Source organism: Nycticebus coucang, chromosome 2, assembly GCF_027406575.1.
Source record: "Nycticebus coucang isolate mNycCou1 chromosome 2, mNycCou1.pri, whole genome shotgun sequence".
NCBI lineage: Eukaryota > Metazoa > Chordata > Mammalia > Primates > Lorisidae > Nycticebus > Nycticebus coucang.
In genome coordinates this window covers 115785045-115791044 of record NC_069781.1, presented here as the reverse complement: position 1 = coordinate 115791044, position 6000 = coordinate 115785045, and positions in this window count along the sequence as shown.

The window sequence follows — 6000 nt, the reverse complement described above, 5'->3', positions numbered from 1 at the left end:
CTGGGTGGCGCCTGTAACTCAAAGGAGTAGAGCGCCGGCCCCAGAGGTGGCGGGTTCAAACCCAGGCCCCGGCCAAAAACTGCAAAAAAAACCCCGCTATGCTACAAGGGAACACAGAGCAAGATGGCCTATGTTAAAGTCCTAGCTTAGCCTTTTAGTAACTACACATCCTGTGTAGGTCACCTAATCTCTTGGGGCCTTAGTTTCCGCTTCTGTAAAATGGGCATATAGAAGTTGATGAAAGGGTTAAGTGAGTTGCTATAATTACTTATGTAAAAGTTGTCAGAATCAAAATGGAATCCCTGGGTGCAGTAGCTCATGCAGTCTGGAGCTGGGAGCTCCTAGCAGTCTGAGAGGCCAGGGCAGGTGGATTGGAGTGAGCTCAGGAGTTTAAACCAGCCTGACCAAGAGCGAAACCCCAATCTCGGAAAACAGCCGGGTGGCTTGGCACCAGCTTAGTGGCTAGGGCGCTGGCCACATACACCAGGGCTGGCAGGTTCAAACCCAGCCCGGGCCTGCCAAACAACAATGACAACTGCAACAAAAAAATAGCCAGGTGCTATAGTCCCAGCTACTTGGGAGGCTGAGGCAAGAGAATCATTTAAGCCCAAGAGTTTGAGGTTCCTGTGAGCTGTGACACCATAGCACTCTACCAAGGGCAGCAAAGTGAGACTGTCTCAAAATAAAAAATACAAATAAAGGGCGGCGCCTGTGGCTCAAGGAGTAGGGCGCCAGTCCCATATGCCAGAGGTGGCGGGTTCAAACCTAACCCTGGCCAAAAACCAAAAAAAAACAAATAAAAATAGCCAGATGTGGCGGCGCCTGTGGCTCAGTGAGTAGGGCGCCGGCCCATATGCCGAGGGTGGCGGGTTCAAACCCAGCCCCGGCCAAACTGCAACAAAAAAAAAATAGCCAGATGTTGTGGTGGGTGCCTGTAAATCCAGCTACTTGGGAGGCTGACGCAAGAGAATCACTTGAGCTCAAAAGTTTGAGGTTGTTGTGAGCTATGACACCACGGCACTCTACCAAAGATGACAAAGTGAGACTCCATCACACACACACACAAAAAAAATGGAGTGGTTTGTGTTAAAAAACAAAATCCTACAGTAGGTGGTCAATAAATATTTATCAAATTATTATTTTTTTGAGACAGAGCCTCAAGCTGTCACCCTGGGTAGAGTGCTGTAGCATCACAGCTCACAGCAACCTCCAACTCCTGGGCTCAAGTGATCCTCCTGCCTCTGCCTCCCAAATAGCTGGGACTACAGGCGCCTGCCACAACACCCGGCTATTTTTTGGTTGCAGCATCATTGTTGTTTGGTGGGTCCGGGCTGGATTTGAACCCGCCAGCTCAGGTGTATGTGTCTGGTGCCTTAGCTGCTCAAACCACAGGTACCAAGCCTATTTATCAAATTATTGAATAAATTAATATAAAACACTGAGATAATCATAATAATGAAAATATGGAATAATTGGGATAATAATAGTATCTACCACTATTTTGGGCTGTATGGATTTTAAATAAGATAACAGATGTAAAACATTGAAACAGAGAAGCTCAATAAACATTAACTACTACTATTAAAAAAAACAACAGGGTGGAGCCTATGGCTCAGTGGCCCAGGCCAAACTGCAACAAAAAAATAGCTGGGCACTGTGGCAGGCGGCTGTAGTCCCAGCTACTTGGGAGGCTGAGGCAAGAGAATCGCCTAAGCCCAGGAGTTGGAGGTTGCTGTGAGCAGTGTGACGCCACAGCACTCTACTAAGGGCTATAAAGTGAGATTTTGTTGGGCGCCGGCCCCATATACCGAGGGTGTTGGGTTCAAACCCGGTCCCAGCCAAACTGCAACAACAGCAACAAACAAACAAACAAAAAATAGCCGGGCGTTGTGGCGGGGGCCTGTAGTCCCAGCTACTCAGGAGCTGAGGCAAGAGAATCACCTAAGCCCAAGAGCTGGAGGTTGCTGTGAGCTGTGACGCCACAGCACTCTACCAAGGGTGACAAAGTGAGACTCTGTCTCTAAAAGAAAAAAAAAAAAAACAGGGCTGCACCTGTGGCTGAAAGGGGTAGGGCACTGGCCCCACATGCCGGAGGTGGTGGGTTCAAACCCAGCCCTGGCCAGAAACTGAAAAAAAGAAAACAAAACAAAAACCTTGCCAGGTGCAGTGGCTTACACCTTTAATCCTAGCACTATGGGAGGCAGAGGCAGAAGATCCCTTGATCTCAGGAAATCCTAGCACTATGGGAGGCAGAGGCAGAAGATCCCTTGATCTCAGGAAATCCTAGCACTATGGGAGGCAGAGGCAGAAGATCCCTTGATCTCAGGAGTTCAAGACCAGCCTGACCAAGAGTGAGACCCTGTCTCTAAAATAGAAAAATAGAAAAATTAGCTGAGTGTTATGGTGGGGACTTGTAGTCTGGAGGCTAAAGCAGGAGGATTGCTTAAACCCAGGAGTTGCAGTTGCTTTGAGCTTGACTGATGCCACAGCATTCTAGCCTAGACAACAGAGTGAGACTTTGCTCACCCTCTTCAAAAAAACCCCCACAAACCCCCTAACAAATAGATCTGGGGGAGACTATAAAGAGAAGGCCTTCATACATAAATTTCTGATAACAAAAACTACCACAAAAGACTGCAAAAATCACAACCTGGCATACAAGTTGTCACGAGCTTACACAAAAGTTATATACTTTTATGAGGACATCTACCCAGCAATTGCTGATCCAACCCCAGACTAGAGTCAGCCTTGTTAGTGATTCCTGTAGCCAAGGAAAATTATCTCAATACAATTATGTAATCTTCATTTTTCCTTTAAAAATTTTTGTCTTCCTTTGCCTCCCTGAATCTGCACATAATTCCGAATTCAATGCACCATTCCCAGAGAAGTATCATTTTCCTTTAGAGAACATCTCTCTTTGTTATTTAGGTTGACATTTAATTTCTTTTCTGAGCCTTGCAGTGGGTAGAATTGTGTCCCCCCAAAAAGGTATGTTGAAGTCATAATGGCCCCCTCCATCCAATGCTGGGAATGTGACCTTTTTAGGAAATAGTGTAGTTGCAGATGTGATTTGTTAAGATAATTTCACACTGGATTAAGGTGACCTCTAGATCCCATGACTAGTGTCCTTATAAAAAGAGGAGAATCCAGACACAGACACAGAGATGCACAGGGTAGAAGGCCATAGGAAGACGGAGGCGGAGACCGGGATGAAGCCCAGGGACAAGACAGGGAGGACTGCCAGCTACCCCAGAGCCTGGAAGAGGCAAGAAAGGTCCTCCCCCAACCCCCAGACTTCCCAGGGAGCATGAGCCTGCTCACACCTGGATTCTACCCTCCAGAACTGTGCAGAAAATACATTTCTTTCTTTTTTTTGTAGAGACAGTCTCACTGTACCGCCCTCGGGTAGAGTGCCGTGGCGTCGCACAGCTCACAGCAACCTCTAACTTTTGGTCTTACGCGATTCTCTTGCCTCAGCCTCCCGAGCAGCTGGGACTACAGGCGCCCGCCACAACGCCCGGCTATAAACTTTTTTTTTTGGCCGGGGCTGGGTTTGAACCCACCACCTCCAGCATATGGGACCGGCGCCCTACTCCTTGAGCCACAGGCACCGCCCTCTTTTTTTTGAGACAAAGTCTCACTATGTTGCCCTGGGTAGAGTGCCCGCCTGTTACAGCTCACAGCAACCTCAAACTCTTTTTTTTTTTGTAGAGACAGAGTCTCACTGTACTGCCCTCGGGTAGAGTGCCGTGGCGTCACACGGCTCACAGCAACCTCTAACTCTTGGGCTTACGTGATTCTCTTGCCTCAGCCTCCCGAGCAGCTGGGACTACAGGCGCCCGCCACAACGCCCGGCTATTTTTTTGTTGTTGTTGTTGCAGTTTGGCCGGGGCTGGGTTTGAACCCGCCACCCTCGGCATATGGGGCCGGCGCCCTACTCACTGAGCCACAGGCGCCGCCCGCAACCTCAAACTCTTGAGCTTAAGCGATTCTCTTGCCTCAGCCTCCCGAGTAGCTGGGACTATAGCCACCCACCACAACACCTGGCTATTTTTTTGGTTGTAGTTGTCATTGTTGTTTGGCAGGCCTGGGCTGGATTCTAACCCGCCAGCTCTGGTGTATGTGGCTGGTGCCCTAGCTGCTTGAGCTACAGGAAATAGTGTAGTTGCAGATGTGAGCCGTATTTATTCATTTTTTGAGACAGAGTCTCACTTTGTCACCCTCAGTAGAGTCCTATGGCATCACAGCTCACGGCAACCTCAAACTCTTGGGCTCAAGTGATTCTCTTGCCTCAGCCTCCCAAGTAGCTGGGACTACAGGTGCCTGCCACAATGCCTGGCTATTTTTAGAGATGGGGTGGGGGGGTCCTCACTCTGGCTTAGGCTGGTCTCGAACCCATTAGCTTAAGCAATCCACCTGCCACAGCCTCCCAGAGTGCTAGGATTACAGGTGTGAGCCACTACACTCAGCTGATGTTTTCATTTTTAAACAAAACTTCCAAGGCTGGACTGGTGGTTCATGCCCCTCCCTCCAGTCCTAGCCCTTTGGGAGGCCAAGAAAGGAGGATCCCTGGAGGTCAAGGGTTTGAAGTCAGCCTGGGCAACATAGCCAGAACCCATTTCTACTAAAAATAATTTTTTTTAATTAGCCGAGCATGGTGATGTGCACCAGGTCCCAGCTACTCGGAAGGCTGAGACATGAGGATCACTTGAGCCCAGGAGTCAGAGGTTGCAGTGAGTTATGATTATGCCACCGTACTCCTGTCTGGGTAACAGAGACTCTGTCTCTAAATAAATGTTTTTTAAATGCAGAAAGAAAAATTCTGAAGCTTTGGGGTTGTAAAAGCCTTTTCTTTCAAACGTTCCGCCAGACCTTGAGTTTCCAAGTAAACTGTAGCAACTCAAAAGCCAAGAACAGGAAGGAGCTTCTGGCCTCCCCTTCTGTCTGCTGTGTCATCTGTCACCCACCCAGAGCTCAAAGGCTCAAGGAAGGTGGCCTTCTGCTGGCCAGAGACAAAGGAAGAACCAAGGGTGACAACCTAACAATGGAAGCACCAAATATCACAACAACCCCAACAGCAGGGGGGCCTTTAACAAGTAGAAATGCAGACTGTTAAACATGCTTCTGATTCCTATATGAACCCAGACTTTCTCTTTTCTAAGACTCTCAGATCAGCACTGTTCAGGGGGACTTTCTGTGATGATGGAATATTCTAGATATTTGCTGTCCAGTACGGTACAGTGACCAGCCCCCTAGACAATGTCACTACTGAGCACTTAACACATGGATAGTGCACCCAAGAAATGGAATTTTAAATTTAAATTTTAATTAACTTCCATTTAGATAGCCACATGTGCCTAGTGGGTAGGGTGTGAGACAACCCAGCTGAACATCCACAGCCCAGAAGAAGGGAGGAGCATAGCCCACAGCACAGCGGACAGCAATTAGCAAACCAGACCATAAATAAAAATACACTTCAGTTAAGGGTGAGTGAAAGATGAAAAGGGGAAACCTTTTCTGCTTCTCTTATACAGCGACCCCCTCAATTTCTCCCCTATAGACCAGCCGCAAAACCCACATGTTGTCACGTGTTTACATTATAAGCTCCAGGGGTTACTCATTCCAACATTCAAACCCTCCAGTTCCCACCAGAACAGGGGAAATTGAGGAAGAATTCTCTGGCTGGGTTTGGATCCCAAGTCATCAGACCTACCCAGGGGGGCCTGTGTCACACTGGGAGGTCACAGGATGGAAAGGATGCCTCTCTGTAGGAGAATCCTGACAGCATGATATGAATTTTGAACACAGCAGGGTTAAGAGCCATCGTGGGAGGCTCCCAGCACAGGAGCCACTGAAATTACAAAATTAGCTCCTATCCAAACCAATTTTGGGGGAGAAAAATAATAAGAGGGAGATACAGGGAAGGAAGGATTGGGAAGCCTCACTGAGGTGATAAATTCTGAGCAGAGAGTTGCCAGAGTGAAGCAGCTAGCCAGTGCC